This window comes from Ambystoma mexicanum, chromosome 2p (assembly GCF_040938575.1).
Source record: "Ambystoma mexicanum isolate Mex_15411 chromosome 2p, UKY_AmexF1_1, whole genome shotgun sequence".
Lineage (NCBI taxonomy): Eukaryota > Metazoa > Chordata > Amphibia > Caudata > Ambystomatidae > Ambystoma > Ambystoma mexicanum.
This window is the reverse complement of record NC_090923.1, coordinates 472,289,610-472,309,764: the sequence shown is the minus strand read 5'-3', so window position 1 is coordinate 472,309,764 and position 20,155 is coordinate 472,289,610. Positions and strand designations below refer to the sequence as shown.

Genomic DNA, 20,155 nt, shown 5'->3' with positions numbered 1-20,155 from the left:
AATCCTGGGCATTGTTTGTTTTCGCTTGTGGCGAATAAGTCTATAGTGGGGAAACCCCACTGAGAGGTGCCGGTCAAGTGGCACAGCGAGTAGAGCGCCCGCTTTGACACCCGTGCAGAGCCTGTCAAACGCAGGTTCGAATCCCGGCGGGGCCAAACTCAGCCTTTCATCCTTCCGAGGTCGATAAATGAGCACCACACACCGTGGGTAATAATAAGCAGCGCTCAGATACCTGAGGGTTTGTAGCGCTATATAAAAGCCTAATTATTATTATTATTATTATTATATCTTCTACGACCTCTCTATGTAGAACCCATTCGTGTTCCTCTGGGAGGGAGTCTCTGCTCAGAGCATCCGCTAGGGAATTGAGCTCCCCTGGAACATGTTGTGATGACAGGAAGATGTTCCGTTTGAGTGCCCATATCCAGATTTTCTGGGCAAGCTTGGACAGATTTGGCGAGCGAGTCCCTCCTTGCTTGTTCAGGTAGAACATGGCTGTTGTGCTGTCCGTCCGGATTTGCACTGACAGGTTTAGTAGGTGGGGCTTGAACGCCTGAAGCGCTCTGAATACTGCCAGAAGCTCTAGCAGGTTGATGTGGTTCTTGGCCACTGAGTGAGACCAGAGACCCTGAGCTGTGTGGTGGAGATGGGGAGCTCCCCACCCCATCAGACATGCATCTGTAGTGACTACTGCCTGTACTTCGGGATCGTAAAAGGGTTTCCCCTGTGCGAGATTCTCTCTTGTCCACCAGTGAAGGCTTTGTACCAGTGTTGGCGAAACGACCACTAGATCGTCCCACTGACCACTTGCCTAAGACCACTGTTTCGCTAACCATTCCTGCATGGGACGCATGCGCAGGCGCGCATGGGGGACCAGGTAAATACATGACGCCATCATGCCCAGTAAACGCATTGCTTTGCTTACCGTTATTTGTTGACCGGACTGATAATGCGGAATTTGCAGTAGTATATTCCGAATTCTTTCTTCTGAAGGAAAGGTCAACCCCTCTTGGGTATCTAGGATTGCTCCTAGGAATTGTTTTGAGGTGCTTGGCACCAGGCTTGACTTTTTCTCGTTGATTGAGAAGCCTAACTCGTGGAGGAGGTCGATAGTCCTTTGAATGTTTGTCCTGCAAATTCCTGGGGTTTCCCCAGTTATGAGCCAGTCGTCCAGATAAGGGTACACTGGGATTGCCTCCCTGCGTAGGTGTGCAGCCGCCACCGCCAGTACCTTGGTGAATACCCTTGGTGCTGAAGCTATCCCGAAGGGCAGTACCTTGAATTGGTAGTGTCGACTGTCCACCTTGAAGCGCAAATACTTTCTGTGCGCTGGGAACATGGAAATATGAAAATAAGCATCTTTCATATCCAAGGTTGCCATGTAATCCCCCTTTTTTAGGAGGGGGATTACCTCTTGTAGCGTGGTCATACGAAATTTTTGGGGCTTGACATACTTGTTGGCAGGCCATAAGTCCAATACTGGGCGCATTGTCAAATCTTTCTTTGGCACAAGGAAGTAAGTTGAATAAATACCCTTGTTTACCTGGTGTCCCGGGACGAGTTCTATCGCGTCCTTTTCTAGCAGAATGGCGATCTTCTCGAGGAGAATCTTCTGATGTTCTAAGGAGTGTACTCTTTGTCGTGGAGGATGGTTCTGGGTACGCTGCAGTAGCTCTATACAATATCCTGTGGATACTGTTGACAGCACCCATCTGTCTGATGTGATCCCTTCCCAAGCCTGGGTGAAGTTGGAAATGCGTGAGAAGGGACCCTGAACTGAGCGTCACTGCTTTGGTGGAGGCGTGCCGCCTCCCTTGCTGGGGCTGCCTCTGCCTTTACCACGACCTCTCCCATTACCCCTGCCGTAACCCTGGGTAGACTGTTGGTTGTTGTTCCACTGTGTACCCTGCCCCTGGGAATAGTTAGATCCTCTCTGGGAATTTTGGCCGCGTGGGCGACAATTACTATTCCCTCTCTGGGGATTTATTGGTTAACTGGCCAAGGGACTGGAGTGTTTGGTATTCGTCCTTGGCATTTTTCAGTGCGTCTTCGACCGCCTTACCAAACAACAGATCGGTTTCCACCGGTTTGTCCAACAATGATGCCTGGGTTTCTGCCTTAAAACCAGACTGCCGTAACCACGCATGTCTTTTGATAACAGTGCCCTCCGCTATCAATCTGCCTGCGTTGTCAGCGGCGTCGAAGGTTGCTTTCGAAATGCAACCAGACACGGCTCTACCCTCTGCGGAAATCCGAGCTAACTGGCCCTTTAAAGGTTCAGGAGCAGAGGCTATGAGTGCCGCGACTTCTTCCCACTGATGGCAGTTGTAGCTGGCCAACAGGGTGGTGGAGTTAGCAATCCTTGCTTGATAGGCGGACGTTGAGGCTACTTTCCTGCCGAAATCGTATAGTTTGTTGCTCTCCTTGTCGGGAGGAGCTTCAGACGATGACAAGGGTGTTCCAGCCCTCTTACGAGTGTTGGTGACAACTAGGGAGTCTGGCTTCAGATGTCCTCTTATATAGAGAGGGTCAGACTGGGCCACCCTGAAAAGTTTTTCAACCCTGGGGTTGACTGTTCTGGTGAGGTTCGGGTTCACCAGGGACGGATCTATTCTCTGCTGAATGGACTTAAGGATAGGGATGGTCTGGGCAACAGGCCTCCTTTCTCCCACTAACTCTTCTGCGAAGTCCCTTTCCTCCTGGACACCGTGGGTGTCAATGTGGAAATGTTCTGCTGCGCGAGCGAGAACCTGATTTAGGAGGGGTTGGTTATCGACTGGGGAGTCGGCAACCGGGGCTTCGTTCTCTACCGGGGAATCTACTCTGTATGTTTCTGGGTCCTCCTCTTCTACTTCCTGGTCCTCATCATCCCCATAGTAGCCCGTCCCGGTTTGCTCTTCTATCATACCAAATTCTTGGTCCTCACCAAAGGAAGCCTCTCCTTGATACCGTGAGTATGGTCTTGCGTATGGTTGTACCTAGAAGGATTCTGACCTCATCAGAGTTTTAAACCGGGGCTTTTTACTCGGGGGGATAGGATCAGTAGAGCCTGGGGGTGTCGCCCCTTGTGGATCATACTAGAGGAAATGTTCTGGATTTTTATTATAAAAATCAGCCAAAGAAGACATTCTTGACATGACCCTATCTATGTCTTCACTGGACCATTTTTTGGAACTGGGAATGACTCTCTCAGCAAGTCTATGGGATTTATCTTGAGTAGCTTTGCTGGTTGTAGACATATCAGCAGACCTGGTTTTGTCTGTCTGTTTAGGGGGAGTGGAGTGTTTCACAGGTGTGGAAGAATGCAAAGGTAGTTTCTTCTGCTGTTTTCCCCCCTCCCCGTGCATGGAAAAATGTTTTCCCTGTCCTTTAGTGGCTCCGGAGTTTTTCGACGCCTGGCGTCGAGGATCAGGGGTGGTGTCCCTGTCCTTCAAGCATGGGGCCTCGCTGGTTTTAACTGCGGGCTCCGACTCCTGGAGTGCGGCCTGGGGGTGGAAGTCGTCTTCGTCTTCCGACGATCGAACTTCTGTTAGCCTAGGGAGCGAGGCACTCTTGGCAAGAGTGGATGATTGCCTGGAGTCATGCCGCGATCTTGATCGAGAGCACCCAGAGGACACCGAGTCGGACCGTTCTGTTTGTGCCTCTTTCCAAGAACTCGACATCGTCGAGTCTCGGTTGGACTTAGTGTGTTTAGTGTGTGTAGTATGTGAAGCGCTTGTGTCGCCGGGGGTCTTCCCCATAGCCGCCCTGCCGGACGACCTTCCCAGGTCGGGGACCTGCGCTCGGCTGTCTTTCGACGCCGTAATTCCCTCGCCGTCCTAAAGTAAGGCGTCGCTGCCATCGCTGAAGGCGCCCTCCGCTGACATGGCCGCCTGCCTGGCGTGGTGGGCCCAACGCTTCGTTGAACGGTCCTTAAGTGTCTTAGGTTTAAACCTACTACACGCTCTGCAGTTCGCTTCGGGGTGGTCCCTCGGCAAGCAGAGATTGCACGTGGCGTGCCTGTCGACCCAAGGGTATTTGCGATTGCACTTGGGGCAGAATTGAAAAGGGGTACCCTCCATATGCACCTTGAGGCAGCGGGCTGTTAAGTGTAGGAAATGTATAAGGTGTACCTATATACCAAGAGTGTAGAGTATGTACCACCCCCCACTCTCCCTGCTTGCAGGGCCGAGGCCAGAGGCCTTCCAAGGCCCGGGCCGAGGCCAGCGGCCTTCCGAGGCCCAAATCCGTCGTGCAGCAGCCGACGGTCGATTTCTTCTCCAGCTGGCGTCGAGTGTCGAAGTTCAACGTTGGGGTGGGGAAGGATGTCAATAGATTATTATTTTTAATTTCTAGCAAAAGTATGGCTAAGGCCAGGGGACTCCGCAAAATGCTTCCGACCAGTATGGCGGAAAAAAACAATCTGAGGATCCTAAACGCGTGAGGGATCTTGGGTACAGTGGACGTCACACTAGGGATAGTATTACTGGCACGCCCTGTGTCGACGCTCATTTTCGAGTTTCGAAAAACAAACTGTAATACTCCGCAGCTTCCACTAGATGTCGGCCTATGCACAGCATGTGATCTAAGCAGATTCCACAAGCCTCAGAAATATATATACTGTGGCCATTTTGAATAATTATATAAAGATATGACAGACCAAGAGAGCACACAAACAACATTTATTCGGAAAGGCATAAGTCCTGCACCTCAAGGGCCAGAGCTAAGAGGGGGGCTGGGAAGAGAAACATGGGCAGTTCTTGACCACAAAGAAGGACGCAGTTATATCTTTGTAATTTTCCATTAACATGCGTAGCAAATGGAATGTTCTGCCCCCTGAGTTTAGACTGAGCATGTAGTGCAGAGTGAAGGGCAATGAATGTGGGCTTACAAATTGCTTTCCCGGCACCGATAAAACCTGTATATAAACACACAATGATTATAATCTCTGCAAGCTTCTTTTTAGGCCTGTTTATTCTATGGTTTAACCACCATTGTTATTGCTTTTATGACACACAAATATGCTTGGGAAATGTCCTGCAAACAATAGACTATACTGCGTAACCTACTTTATCATTTATTAAGTAAAATGATCATACAACACTAGTGGACCCTTAATTATCTCATGACTATGTTAATTGTGCCTATGTTCCCAAAGAGTCACATACGTCATGCACAGTACATACACATGTATTTTGTATTTGTATTTTATTTATTTATAAAGCGCGGCCAGGCCCAAGGGCATACGGGCGCATAAGTTAGATCTGGTTACAGTTGCAGTTGAAGACATTCAGTAGGGTTAACGTTACATTGCAGTTACAGATGGGTACAAACTTAGTCATGCAAATGCATATATACATAGTCTAGTATAATTATATTAATTACAAGAGTGTACAGTGACAGTTGATCATGATAGGATCAGGCAGTTAGGCTGTCATAGAGTCCATGTTGTGAAGCCAGCACTTGGTGTTGTGTTTAAAAAGGTTAAATGACGGTTCTGCTCGCAAAAGTGCAGGTATTGTGTTCCATAATTTGGAGGCTTGTACAGGGAAGCTAGCCCCACCCGAGTTGTGAAGTTTAAATCTCGGTATGGACATAGTGTTAGCTTGTGCAGCTCTAAGTGGTCTTGATGAAGTGTGAGGTGTAAGTTGGTTGGTGAGGTAGGCTGGTGCAAGGTTGGCCCTAGCTTTATGTGTGAGGGCAAGAGTTTTAAGGGATATTCTATGCTTGACTGTGCATTTTTTTGGGGATGTTGAGGGCAGCTCTAATGGCATTATTTTGGATTACTTGTAGTTTGTTGATATTCTTGTAGCTAGTACCTAAGTAAAGGGCATTACAATAGTCTATCTTGGAAAGGACTAATGCTCTGGCAAGAGTAATGCAATTGGGTGAGGAGATGAATGGCCTACATGCAGTGATCAACTTACAGGTGTAAGCGGCTGATGATGCTACTGCATTAGTTTGTTTGGAAAAGGATAAGGTGGCATCGATGTAGACCCCAAGGGTTTTGGTGTTATTTGACACGGGGATGAGGTTGCCATCAATGGTGAAGGAGTTAAATGCAGGATTGAGCTTTTTGAGTTTGGCGTGAGTGCCAAGGATGATCAACTCGGTTTTTTCGTCATTGAGACATAGTCCGTGAAGTGCCATCCAAGCTTGAATTACTGAGTAGATTTCATTAAGGGTTATGCTGTCTGTTTCGTAGTTCCCTGAGATAGGAATGAGTATCTGGGTGTCGTCCGCGTAATTGGTATACGTGACACCCAGATAGTCAAGGATATCAAAGAGGGGCTTTGTGAATATATTATAGAGTGTCGGGGACACGCAAGAGCCTTGCGGGACTCCGCAGGGTACTGGAGAGGGTTCAGCAGAATCAGTGGGAGAGAAGACCCTCATGGTTCTGTTCTCCAAGAAGGAGCTGATCCAGGCTGTGGCTGCGTCTGAGAAGTGTGCTGCAGTTTTCAAGTGGTGACAGAGTGTTTGATGGTTGACCAGGTCAAAAGCTGCTGACAGATCAAGCAATAAGAGGAGTGCAAGTTTACCATTGTCTTTCAGGATTTGGATCTGGGTAGTGAGATCTATTAATGCAGTTTCCGTGCCGTGTCTCGGTCGGAAACCTGACTGCCTAAGTCCTAGGAGATTGTTTGATTCTAAGTAGGCCTGTATTTGTAAGTAGGCTGCTCTATCCAATATTTTTAATAAGAAAGGTACAGTTGTTATCGGTCTATAGTTAGACGGGTTGGCTGGATCAAGAGTAGGTTTTTTTAGGAGTGGGATGACCCACGCATCTTTTAGGTTATCAGGCACTACTCCAGTTTTGAAGGAGGCATTGATGAGGTTGGTTATGAATGGTGCCAAGTCGTGTGCTGCAGCTTTGATGATCGGGGCAGGGCAGGCATCACCTTGGCAGTTAGATGGCTTAAGTTTCCTGATGATGTTTTTTACTTCCCAGATAGAGAGGGGTGAGAAGCTGAAAGGTTTAGAAGTTGATTTAACGGTAGGTGATTTGTTAGGTATTTGTTTGTAGTCCGGGTCAGCAAGTAGCAGGGATTTTTTTGCGTTGATTTTAGATTGTAGGCGAGCTATTTTATCTAATAAGGCCTTCTGAATATTACTACACCATAGTGCATCTGTAACACATTTGTCTATGGGGGCAATGGGGGATTCAAGTTCTTTCAGAATCTTAAAGAGTTCCTTTGTGTTGGATTCCGCTTGTATAATCCTTTTGTTATATGTGTCCTTTTTAGCAATAAAGATGGCTTCTTTGTAACTAGAGGAGGCAAGGGTTAGTTCAGTCTTATTGGAAGCTGTGGGATGTTTCTTCCAGTGTGCCTCTGCGGTTCTCTTAGCTTTGCGTAATTCTCTTAGTTGTGGCGTGAACCAAGTGTTGAGGTGACGCTGTGGTTTGGGTTTCCGCAATTTTAGAGGGGCAATGGTGTTCAGTGCTTTAAGTATAGCCTGGTTGTAGATGTCCACTAGGACTGTAGGGTCGACCTCTGGGTCGATATTGTTCAGGATGGGGAGTAGTATAGGTAAGAGTCTGTCAGGTGTGATGTCTTTCTTATTTCTCGTGCTGGTGGCTGGGGCGATGATAGGCGCCGGGTGAGGTGTATTGGCTTTGATAGAGAAGGTTATTATGTGATGATCAGACCAAATGCATGGGTCATTGGATAGGAGGTCAATAGGGCAGTTGAGGTGAGTGATCCAGTCCAGTGTTCTGCCTTTGATGTGAGTAGGCTCGTGAATAATGTGCGTGTGACCCAAATCCGATAGGGTATTAGCTAGGTCATGGGCGTTAGTGTCTTTAGGGTCATTGAAACCAAGGTTAAAGTCTCCAAGTAAAATCGTTTGAGAGTTGGGTTTGGTGTCTATGGTTATGAGTGATGCGATGTCCTCTATAAAGGAGGAGATGGGACCTGGTGGTCGGTAAATAAGGTGTAGAGATGCCGTGTGGTTAGGTGATAGCGGTAGCTTAATGGACAAGGATTCAGCTGAGGGGATTTGAGCGTCCTGGATGACTTTGATGTCGAGTGTGTTTCTGAATATGAAGGCAAGTCCACCTCCCTTCGTTTGAGTGGAGTTTCTGTCGCATCTAATAATGGTGTAATCATTGGGTATAGCAAGGGCCAGGGATGGGCCGGAGGCAGCATTGAGCCAGGTTTCCGTGACTGCGAGGAAGTCGAGCTTTTCGTGGGATAAAAGGTCAGCGATGTCGAGAGCATGGGCAGGAAGAGACCTAGCATTCACCAAAGCTGCTTTAATGGGCTTGTCTTTATGGGAAGATTTTTCAAGTGGTACAGGTAGGTCGTGTAAATGGGTAAGGGCTGACTTGGCTGAGTCAGTGGTCAAGTTGGCAGGGTTGTGGCCAGTATGCGAATGTTTCATGCTGCAGACTCTTAATCTAGAGTTTCTGGATAAGATGCTGGGGTGGTGGGTACATGGGAAGGTGGGTAGGCTAGATCTAGAGTTCAATCTAGTGTTTCTAATGGCCGTAGTACAAGGTTGGTTAGGTGTGGGCTGGTAGCAAAGTGGCGTATCCAGAGTGCTGGATCATTCGAATACAGCTTAGCAGGTGTCATGGTGATGGGCCACGGGGTGGTGGTTAACGTGAGTAAGCAGGTGTAAGTGTCTTGATAGGGAAGTGGATTAGGTTGACTAGTCCAACATCTAGTGTAGATATACAGTAGGTGAATGACAGTAGATAGGCACCAATACATGATGTGGGCAGTGTTGCTAGTAAGCAAGGGTTGCAAATAAGGTATAAAGGCGACCATAAGGCACAACACAAATCAGTCAAATATGGTCTTGTAGGCGACATAAGGCACAACACAAGTCAATCCAATGTGGTCATGTAGGCGACCATAATGCACGGCACAAGTCAATCAAATGTGGTCATGTAGGCGACCATAAGGCACAACACAAATCAATCCAATGTGGTCTTGTAGGCGACCATAATGCACAGTACAAGTCAATCAAATGTGGTCATGTAGGTGACCATAATGCACAGTACAAGTCAATCAAATGTGGTCATGTAGGTGACCATAGGGCACAACACCTAATGTAGTGTAGCAGCATCAAAGTACACAGTAGTGCGTAGGCTGAATAGGAGTTAGGCATCGCCTGGGTTTGGGTAGGAGAGCCTAGAGTCAATGACAATAGATATAGGGTCTAGTGGGACCACTGGCTGATCCGTGTGTCGTGACAATAGTTGTTTGATAAGTCTTAGCCATAATATAATACATCATACTATGCAGATATCACAGTGATCGAATGTTGGTAGGTCATGCTCCTTTAGCAAATACACCTCAGCGGGTAGGTTTTGTCTGATTACGAGCAGTGAGTACATTCGCACATTGCCATCACATTAGGGTTGTGCACATGCATACAGGACATGTGTCAATCAGGTGAGGTTTATCATTAAGAGCAAGTGGATTGTTCATGAGAGTATGCGACGTTATGTTTCTTAATAAGCATGCGCTTTACCCAGATAGACTTGCGCTTAGAGAACGATAGGCAGTAACGATGAGGGTATAGCAAAGCTAAATTTTGTAGGCCGTGCCGGTCTTAATACGCAGCTTACCGTCTGTGTGGAGCGGCGCTCAAAGTTAGTGTTTGTGCCGATCGTTACTCCAGGTTGGAGGTGCGATAGCTGTATGGGGCATCCAAACGGTGTAAGAGGTGGTCTAAACAGGTCTGCTACCTGGCATAAACTGGTAGTCTAGTCCTGGCGTCCCGGGGCGAACAGGGGAGGAACAGGGCCTTTTCCCTTGGGCCTTCTCCCGATGCCGGCTTCCGCCTACCGGTGTAGGGGATTGGCTGAAGAGAAGTCAGGTTGCTTAGCAACCAAAGTCAGCCTCGTTTTCGGGCCGCGCTGCGCCCGCCATTTTGAGGTCAGGCCGCAAGAATCGGACAAAATGGCGGATCGTCGAAGAGGATGTGTGCAGGTACACAGGTGGGGCTCTGGTTGGTAGCAAGGCTCGTAGGGCAGGCTCAATGAAGGTGAAATGAGGCTGATTAGCAAAGAAATCACCTTACCAATGCTGTGGCTTCCGTGGATGCTGCTTCGTGTAGGTCAGGCAGCACGAGGGCATGTGCGGCTGGATGCCTGTGTGGGGCAGGGGAGGGCTCCGGCCCTCTCACCCTTCTAGGCGAGCAGGTGCAGCTGAGTGGGGCTCACTGGGGAGGAACAGGGCCTTTTCCCTTGGGCCTTCTCCCGATGCCGGCTTCCGCCTACCGGTGTAGGGGATTGGCTGAAGAGAAGTCAGGTTGCTTAGCAACCAAAGTCAGCCTCATTTTCGGGCCGCGCTGCGCCCGCCATTTTGAGGTCAGGCCGCAAGAATCGGACAAAATGGCGGATCGTCGCAGAGGATGTGTGCAGGTACACAGGTGGGGCTCTGGTTGGTAGCAAGGCTCGTAGGGCAGGCTCAATGAAGGTGAAATGAGGCTGATTAGCAAAGAAATCACCTCACCAATGCTGTGGCTTCCGTGGATGCTGCTTCGTGTAGGTCAGGCAGCACGAGGGCATGTGCGGCTGGATGCCTGTGTGGGGCAGGGGAGGGCTCCGGCCCTCTCACCCTTCTAGGCGAGCAGGTGCAGCTGAGTGGGGCTCACTGGGGAGGAACAGGGCCTTTTCCCTTGGGCCTTCTCCCGATGCCGGCTTCCGCCTACCGGTGTAGGGGATTGGCTGAAGAGAAGTCAGGTTGCTTAGCAACCAAAGTCAGCCTCGTTTTCGGGCCGCGCTGCGCCCGCCATTTTGAGGTCAGGCCGCAAGAATCGGACAAAATGGCGGATCGTCGCAGAGGATGTGTGCAGGTACACAGGTGGGGCTCTGGTTGGTAGCAAGGCTCGTAGGGCAGGCTCAATGAAGGTGAAATGAGGCTGATTAGCAAAGAAATCACCTCACCAATGCTGTGGCTTCCGTGGATGCTGCTTCGTGTAGGTCAGGCAGCACGAGGGCATGTGCGGCTGGATGCCTGTGTGGGGCAGGGGAGGGCTCCGGCCCTCTCACCCTTCTAGGCGAGCAGGTGCAGCTGAGTGGGGCTCACTGGGGAGGAACAGGGCCTTTTCCCTTGGGCCTTCTCCCGATGCCGGCTTCCGCCTACCGAGTAGTCAGCTCCTAAGTACAAGGGTACTAGCTAAGTATTGTGTTAGATTTGCCAGGTAATGGGCGCTACGGATTCTAAAAATACAAAGAAATGTATATATTACACGGCCACGTTAGTGGCCGTGTAGTTATGGTGAAGTTGTTGTTTCCATAGGAAGAGCACTTTTTGGGCGGCTTATAACTCCGCTCCCCCTGGACGAATCCACACCAGACTTTGCAAAAAAAAAAAGTATATGGGCCACTGTTAATTGTTTTGCAAAGTTTGGTGATGTTTGGTCCAGGGGGGGAAAAGTTATAGGGGGAGTCCCAAAACGTCTTTTTCCCCATAGACTGAATGGGGGGGAAAAAACGTTGCGCACGCCTACAGCCCAAACCGCTGGACGGATTTTCACCAAATTTGCGGCAGGAGCAGGAGCTCGGTCCCGAAAGCGCTTTTGTAAATTTGGTGCCAATCCGTCCAGTAGTTTTTTTTTTAAACAATGAAAAAGTAGGTCTCAAAAAATTAGTGATATCTATGTCCTCTCCGCGGACACACTTCCTTGTTCGCTCCGCAGACAAGATACCGATTGGCTAATCCATAGCGTCATGTCCGCAGACATGTGACGCCTTCAATGATTGGATGTTGAACAGCGTGAAGTGCGTCAGATTCTTTCACTGTGCCCGCCATCTTTCATTCGTGTTTTGGTGTACGCGGACATCGCCGCTAACACATATAAAACACACCATTGCACTTATTAAACTTAGGAAATACTGTTTCGGAAGGTGAGGGTTAATGAGGCTGGGATGGGATGCGGCAGCAGGAAGTCAAAAAGTGGTGTTTTCTTGTCACCAAAGTCATACGGTAAATTGGAAGTTGCTGCTCAATATAGTGTCCATTAAGTACAGGCAAAGATTTACTGTGTCTGTGTTACAATGTATTTAAAATAATATTTCAGTCAGACTGGCATCCTAGAGTTTCATATCTGAGGCAGCCACCTGCACTGTTTGATGGAAGCAGCAGGTCTGCAAGTGTATGGAAGTAGCAGTTCTCATGAATGCATTCAGATATGTTGTTGCAAAGTCAGAATGTATTTTCTTTCTGAGTGAAGGTCCCTTGCTTTGCTTTTTTGGTTGCAAGCTCAGTAGGCCCACGCATCCGACTGAACCCATAAGGGTCAAATGTTTTTTGACCTTGAGCGAAAGGGAAAATTCAATAAGAATGCAGGGAGTGAAAGTTTGGAAAAAATACCATTTGATAAGGTTATGTATTCAAAACGTTTCTAAGACACATGTAATATTAGTTCAAGAAGAATCTTTGGTGCAAGTACATTGCTGTCTAAGTTTAACGAAGACAATGGAGACAGTAAATATTGTGCAAGTTTACTTTTGGCGACTCTACACCAGAACAAGTTTTAATTTTTTACTACCAGAACAATAATTTTGGCAATGTAACTGAGGTACTATCTTTCTGTGTAGTTGTAATTTTTTTTTTTACTTATGGAGAGTGCAGATTTTCAGCGTTTGTAGGATATCACTAGATTCATCCATGTTCAACGCGAATATTTCTTTAAAATGTCATGTATGACCACATCAATTTGTGTATCAGTTTCCACGTTTTTCTTCTCTTTTTTTAAATTGTTTGGTAAAGGTTGGGTTTTGATACGTATTTTCTGCTACATTCTGCCGTACTGCGATTGCCATGGATTCCAGATGCCAAGTGATGGCTTCTTTGCACGCCAGATGCACGTACTCGTGACCGGCTGCCTAACCGTCACTGTTTTGTGGGACAAGCGGCCTGGCCCCATCTGTCCATACGCTGTAGTGGCCATTAGGAGTAACATAACATATTTTATTGTGGTGTAGGCCGAAGTTCATGCCGACGTCTTGGAAATCACTGTGCGACCAAAGCGGTAGCTTTATCGAAAACAAATACTTTATGTATGCGAAAAGAACAACGTGCGTCTCACGATTAACATTTTCAATGAAGACCGAAGAAACAAAGTTACTATTTGATTGAAAATGGGAATAGTCCGATGGTCTCGGACCTTTTATTGTGAAATAAAAGTACTTTACAAATTCTAAAATGTTAATGTTTTCTTTTAAAAACCAGTTTATTTCAAAATGTAACATGCTACGTTGTACGTTGCTACGTGTTCATTTTCAGGTTCTGCGTCACGGCATGTAGGTGTTTATGGGCGCATTTGGCTACGCTGGAGAGGAACGTCATCCAAAAAACATGTACAATATCAGTAGGGTTGGTTATGTGACAAGATGTGGGTGTGTTTTTGTATTACACGAGTGTCGTAATGTAGTTAAAAAACCTAGCCGTATACGTTTATTGACTGAGGGGTAGGCTGCAGCCATGGGGAGTGGGCAGAATGTCGGGGTCATGGTATAAGGTCATGATCCGCACAATGTGGCTACTGGCCATGACCAGAAGGGAGAAAAGATAGGATTACAGTGGCCATGTCCACCTGGGACTGGCTTTGTGGTAAAATTACAGTGGCCATGTCCACCTGGGACTGGCTTTGTGGTAAAGTTGTTCGACATTAGGATACATTTGAAAGGGAGGGAAAAAAGTGCGTGTGGTAATATGTTAACAGGGTTTGCTTTTTGCAGGCTGCAATGGAAAGCGAAGAGGGTCCATGTATGGAACAACCGACTTCCCTATCTATGGTGGCCATCTTGGAAAAGGATTTTGTTTTCTAATCCAGGACGCCACGGGCGTCTCGGGTTACAACGACAAATCCTCTTTTTTAGTAGCAAACGTTACTGCTTTGCAAATCTAGGTTGTTAATGGCATTCATCCCCCATTGTAGGGGCGGAAAGGGGGGGTAATGATCCAGAGATCGCGTTATGCACTCTCGCTTCGATTGGCCTGATAACTTGGCCTGCTGGCCCTTTATTCCCCATTCCAGTCCCTGGAACGGAGGACAAACACTACAATATTCTCATTAGCATAAAACAAACTGCAATTGGAAATGTTGAAAAATCTTATTGCGTCTATGTTCTTTACTGAGAAATATAAAGTAGATGGAGTGTATGCAATTTTTTAAAAATGTTTTTAAACTGTAAAAGGTGGTTCTTAAAGGAACATTTACTTTGTTTACGGATAGCTTTTTTTTTTGGAAGGACAGCTAAGAAGGAAAGTTGCGGACTGAAATGAGCATCGAGGCACCAAACAGTAATATGGCGTGGGTAGATGGACGGGGGAAAATGTTGTGAGTGTGTTATTTGTAAGGTAGGGGCAGCGTTTCTCATGCTCCTTCATTACAGCAGTGGTACTGTTTGTTGGGGAGGAGGGATGCCCTTAGCTCATGTCGTTTTCAGATAAATAGTACTTTTGCTAAAAGTATGTACTGTGTACTACATTGTTAATGTCTAACTACGAATAAGTGTTGGAGCTGTGCAAGGGAAATGTTGAAGGTGGAAGTTCCTACATCAGTAAAAAATGTATTTCCACATTGTCCACAAGGCATACCTCTTATTGTTAAGTGTGTACGGATTCTCGGACATGTCACCGTGCTTTGCGCCAGCATATGGTCATGTGGCATTCTCTGCAAGGTGTGCAATGAAGTCAGATGTTACTTTACATTATGGTTACGTGCCACTACTAGAAACCGATGAACTTTAGTTAAAAAAATATTGTTAACGGGACGTTATGGTTCGAAGTAAAATCGAAAAACCCTTGAAATTCACCAGTTATGGTAAGCTAAGCAACCATAACTCACGCCACCACCGTGCACTGCTAAGACTAACACCCAGGACATCAAAGATGACATCACAAATGTCACTGATGACATCACATGTGCATTTACTTTTCATGAAAAGTCTGTACAAGGGATTCTTATTATAATGTTGACAAAAAAGTGTCAAGGATCACTGGAATAAATATCATGAGCCAATTAGTGCATTAAGCAATGCATTGATACAAATAGCATTCTATTATGAAGTTCTATTCAGTATACTAAGCTAAGCGTGTAGAAACATAGGCATTGTGTGCAGTATACATGATGGAGGTGCAATATTCATGATAACTGCTTTCTTATTAGAGTTTTGCGTACTGTGAAACATGTAATAAGTAGCTGCTAAAACCCACTTACTACATAATTACATTATTACAGACAAAACACAAAGAGACAACAACACATATATACAGGGAAAGTGAACTCAGCAAAAAAGCAGCAGTAGTACCAGAAAGTGTTCATAACGGGACTGATTATCTTTATGCAGAGAAATGATTGCTGTTTCAAAGCTGCTACTTCCCCTATGTATATGTATCACTTGATATGACTGGACCCTAAGGAAAGTACTGTGAGTACAATGTATACAAATATGAGCATATTCAGAGAAAGTACAGTAATAAAGGGAAGTACTGTGAGTACAATGTATACAAATATGAACATATTCAGGGAATGTACAGTAATAATAAACCAACAGATCAGAAAGAGCCGATAACCCTACTAATTATCTTCATGCACAGAAAGGATTGCTGTCTTTCAAGTCTGTGTCTTCTTCTATGTATATGTTTCATATGATGTGACTGGACCCTAAGGGTATTACTGTAAGAACATACTTGAAGGATAAGTGTACAAATATAGTACCTTTTCAATGTTTAGTTCCTGACTGTTACTGAAGAAAACCATGTAGCCTAGATATGTTAGTAAAGGAAAAAAGGGGGGAGCCAGACATGTGATTTACCAAACTAGGAATCAGGATGTAAACTGTGCAACCAGATCCAACATAGCAACCTACCCAAGTCCAAACCAGGTACCATGGGAACACTGGCAAAGCCAAATAAAAACATAAACATAGCGACCTACCTAGGCCCCTAGACTAAGCGCTGCAAAACAAAAGGAAATTCAATTATATACTCAGGCATAGCGACCAAACTGAAATTTAACCTAACGCTATGTACACACAACAGCAAATGCTGCCCTAAGAACAACAACCCATAGTGACCTACCCTGATATTGCACCTGGCACTATGTCCACAACAACACCACATCAACTCCAACCACAACACGCAGAGATAATGCACTACTGAGACCAAAACACCATAGCGACCTACCCTGGAGCCAAACCAGGAACTATGGAACCACAGAAAAACACTGCCCTGAGATACACCACAAAGCATAGTGACCTACCCCAGCACTAGACCAGGCACTACACAAACAGAACAACACACTGAGAACAGGCACACCAAGCACTCTGTACTCATACACATGGAACACCTACTGTCAAACAGCTCAACATGCACTGTCACACAGGCATAGCGACCAACCCTGGCACTAGTACCAGGCACTAAGAACCCAATACAGTCATAAACACACAACCACACGCGCACCAAACCATTTTACATGCACCTATACACCACCTCACACACTAACACTGATAACACCAAGCATGCAATATGATATACAGATGACATTGCATAAAACACAAAAATTTGATACAGACACTATAAACCACATGCGAAAACATTGAATCAATGCACGGAAAAATTAAGAAATGTCACTCAGAATAGATAATATAACTCCCATATGGAATCCGACATGGATTGCTGGCATGAACAATGTCAAATGGTGCAAGGAAGTCAATGTTCCATATGACAGAGGTCACATCAATGCATTTATAATCATAACTCAGTTTTAATTTCAGTCCACACTCCATGAGGTTAACGTTACACTGGAACAACGTTCCACCCCTTAGATGAAACAACAGTAGCAGTACATTAACTTACAGAATGTTGATACATTGCACCCTCACCTGCGAGATGAAAACGGAAAAAAACTCAACCCGCCTACAAAGGGTTCTATTGTCCCACAAAAGGCAACAACAATAGACACCACAGGGAACAACCAACGGCCTTCAAAACCTAACACAGGACCCCCCCCCAGGACTTAAATGAGGGCGCTAGGTACCTGTAAGACAAAATGGGCCACAACATGTAATCTGCACCCATGCTCACTCACTCGGCCCGATACACTAACCTGACCAAAGTCCCATATCCACGGCGTACACCAGGCAAGTTCCAACTCAATTTTGCCCAGTACAGAATCAGCGAACGTTACAAGAAGAATGCTCCAACAACTCCAGCTCCAACGGAATGACAGGCATGAACTGGTCACCCAACAAAAACCAGATCAAACTCAGTGGTACACGCTCCCGGCGTGTTCTAATCCCAGTGGTAAGCACCAACACAGGAATGTTCCTGCTTCTTTCCGACCCGCTGGGAACGAGGCTTGAACCGCAGGAAACAACGACTATTGCCACGTGACCCACTGGAACGCCTTTCCCCCAACTGTGACGCAACCAGTATGCATGGAATCGCTGTCCCTGCTACATCTCCGGAGCTGCTACTAACTCCGCCTGACAGACGGGCGCACATCATAATTGTCTGAAGCATTTGCGTGGGCCTCTTCCAGAGCACCGCAGGCGAAATGCTCTCTGCAGGAAGCAATCGCCGGCACCTTTAAGCAGCCGAAGCTATGGAAGAGCCCGCTTCGCAAAATTACAAGGACAGGAGGGGCCAGCTTCGAGGAGCAAACTTCGCTGCGCGGCCCTACTGGACCAAACCTGACTCCAACCACCTGAATGATAATGGAAGTCCGCGCCACGCCACCGCACGGCACTGATAGTCCGTAGGAGACAGCAACGGCAGGACTCATACTCCTGAGCGGCACCGCTCCTGACACATAGCGCACCCAGAAGCTGCTCCCTCCTCACCGACCGTCGGTTCCACAACACCGCCACCATCAGGACAATTGGCTTAATTGACTCCAAATGACAACAGGCCCCATAGTCCAGGACGGCACCACGCGCCCGACACCTTCCGCACACAGGAACCTCTCACTCTTCATGGTGAGAGGGGCGCCAGCAATCCGGCGGCTCCTCAACACCGCCACCGCCAATACGACTGGCCTGCCCAACATAGAACGGCAGCAGAGCCAACGCTGCCCCTCTGACAAACAAGGTGTTCTTGGCACGGTCTCGCTGGGGGCAACAAACTCGGTACAACGGGCCAACTGGATACAGGCCCGCCTGGGTGGGACCTCACGGGGGTGGTGTTCGACAAGTGCTGCACCCCCTCCCAGCATCGCCGATGGAAAGCAATCCACCTACCATCCCATCCTCGCCGCCAGTGTAACAAAGTGGACGTCCAGATACCAAAGGTAAGTTTATGGCGCTTTATTGTCCTTGTCCTGTACTCCATCAGTAACATGGGGATGGTAGGGGACACAGGTGACAACATTATTAGGGAAACACCGGGCTCACCCCACACCCATCTTCTCAGCTTTTTCTTTCACTAACCGTCATCCAGCCGAACACTCTGACACAAACATTCCACCAGCTGATGACATCACACACACTGCTAATCTCCAAGCCACATTACAACACAGTACTTCACAAAATGAGACTGCACGCATTGTCAATGCTTCAGGAGATAAAGCATAATTGGCTTTAAAGCCATTTACATAAACTGTACTGTTGCTAATGCAGTGATGAGCAATATTGAAATCTTTAAAGTTGAGTAACAGTTCACAAGAAAGAAAGCTTCACGGTAGCAAAGCAGATTAGGGGGTGGTTGCTGAGATATTATATATGCTGAGGTTAAACTATCCATTTCTTCTGCAAAACGTGCTCTCGAATGAATCACTTCCACCTAGAAAGGTGATAAGCTCGATTGCTTGCTCATATGTTCAAATGACATACCATATGATCAAAGTTAATAGAATCCAATGGGGTGCATTCGTGATATTTACAAGCGGGTGGTAGGGCTGGCAGCTCCAAAAACAAACAGGCCGGCAGCGTTTCCCCAGGCATGGTCAGGAGTGACCCGGGTTTTTGAAAATGTACAGACAAGATGGACTGTAAGGAGGGGGTGGGGTCACCTTGGACACGAACTATCCAACAGCATGCAAAGAAAATGGAACGGTGTAACCTCACTTTTTGCTATGTGTCAAAAAATCCAACAACAAAGAAAAGGGTTCTCAGCGGGGGAAGGTGGGCAGAGCCCCATAGGTGTTCAGTAATATGGTCATTGGTTTCCAATCTGAACAGGTTGGAGAAATAGAGGGAGTTGTTGGAATCTCCCCACTGTGGGTCGGTATATTGACGGCCTAAGAGGGAAGGGCTGCCCCTAATCTGGAAGAAGGAAGGTATCAGTGCAATGTGCCCAGGAGTGGCGTGCCGCAAGAAGAGCCAATGGTAAACACTGGGCCGGTGGGAGGGACGGGTGGTCCGAAGTAAAAGTTCTGTAACCTTAACCAGAAGTGGAACTGGAGCTACAGTAAAAGAGACTAAAGGGGGTGGCGAGAACGCCCGTGTGAAGGGTAGAGACTATCATGTCACATAGGGGCTGCGAGGGCGACTGTGCTTCCGGAACAGACTTGACCAACCGCTGCGCAGCGCCTCTGCTGCCTAAGTGATGATGGGAGGGCTGGAGGTGGGCGGGGAGTGAAAGAATCCCGAGTACAGTGCGCGCAGGCCACCACCGGCTGTGGGCTGAAGGGGGAACCGTGCAAGGGGCACGTCTGACCACGTACAACTCGCGCTCACCTGTGTACAATGGCGAGAAGTGTCGTGCAGGCCAACCCACGTCCAAAGTGGTCATCCCACCACCTTTACCCCCTCCCGTACAGGCCTGTGAGGGGCAGCCCTCCCAGAAGGCCTTGCACCGTGGGCAGCAACTGTAGGCTGCTGCTGCTCCGAAAGCCAGCGTGAGAGGCTCTTACCTGTACGCAGAGAGACGGGCCGGCCTGTGCGCCGCGGTCAGGCCTCTTCCTCCATAGCACCCTGACACTGGGGAGGAGAGTGGGCAGAAGTCGCGCAGGAAGGCGGTGCGGGACGCTGAAGCCGGTATATCGTCGCCGCTGTTCCGTGATCGCCCTCTGCGGCTCATTACGGTGCACTTCAGACAACTCAACCCAGCCGCACAGGCTCCCTCTGCTTGTATTTTCGGTGTACTGCATGAAATAGCACGGCAAGCGGGACTTACACAGACTCGCACTGTTCACTGTTATTGGGGGCGAAAGGAACACGTCAATGTCATGTACAGATACTATTCCGGTTCTGGAATCGATCACCCGT

General features: G+C 47.6%; 1 protein-coding gene across 2 annotated transcripts in view; it reads right to left on the bottom strand.

Moving 5' to 3' along the window:
- Window positions 1-19,937, bottom strand: part of LOC138566485 (cyclin-dependent kinase 17-like) — a 1,557,968-nt gene extending 1,538,031 nt beyond the window's left edge. For both annotated transcript variants that reach the window (XM_069643847.1, XM_069643850.1), the window contains exon 1: window positions 19,801-19,937. The gene's annotated coding sequence lies outside the window, so the exon portion shown is untranslated. The remainder of the gene's footprint in view (window positions 1-19,800) is intronic.
- Between the last annotated feature and the right edge of the window lie 218 nt (window positions 19,938-20,155).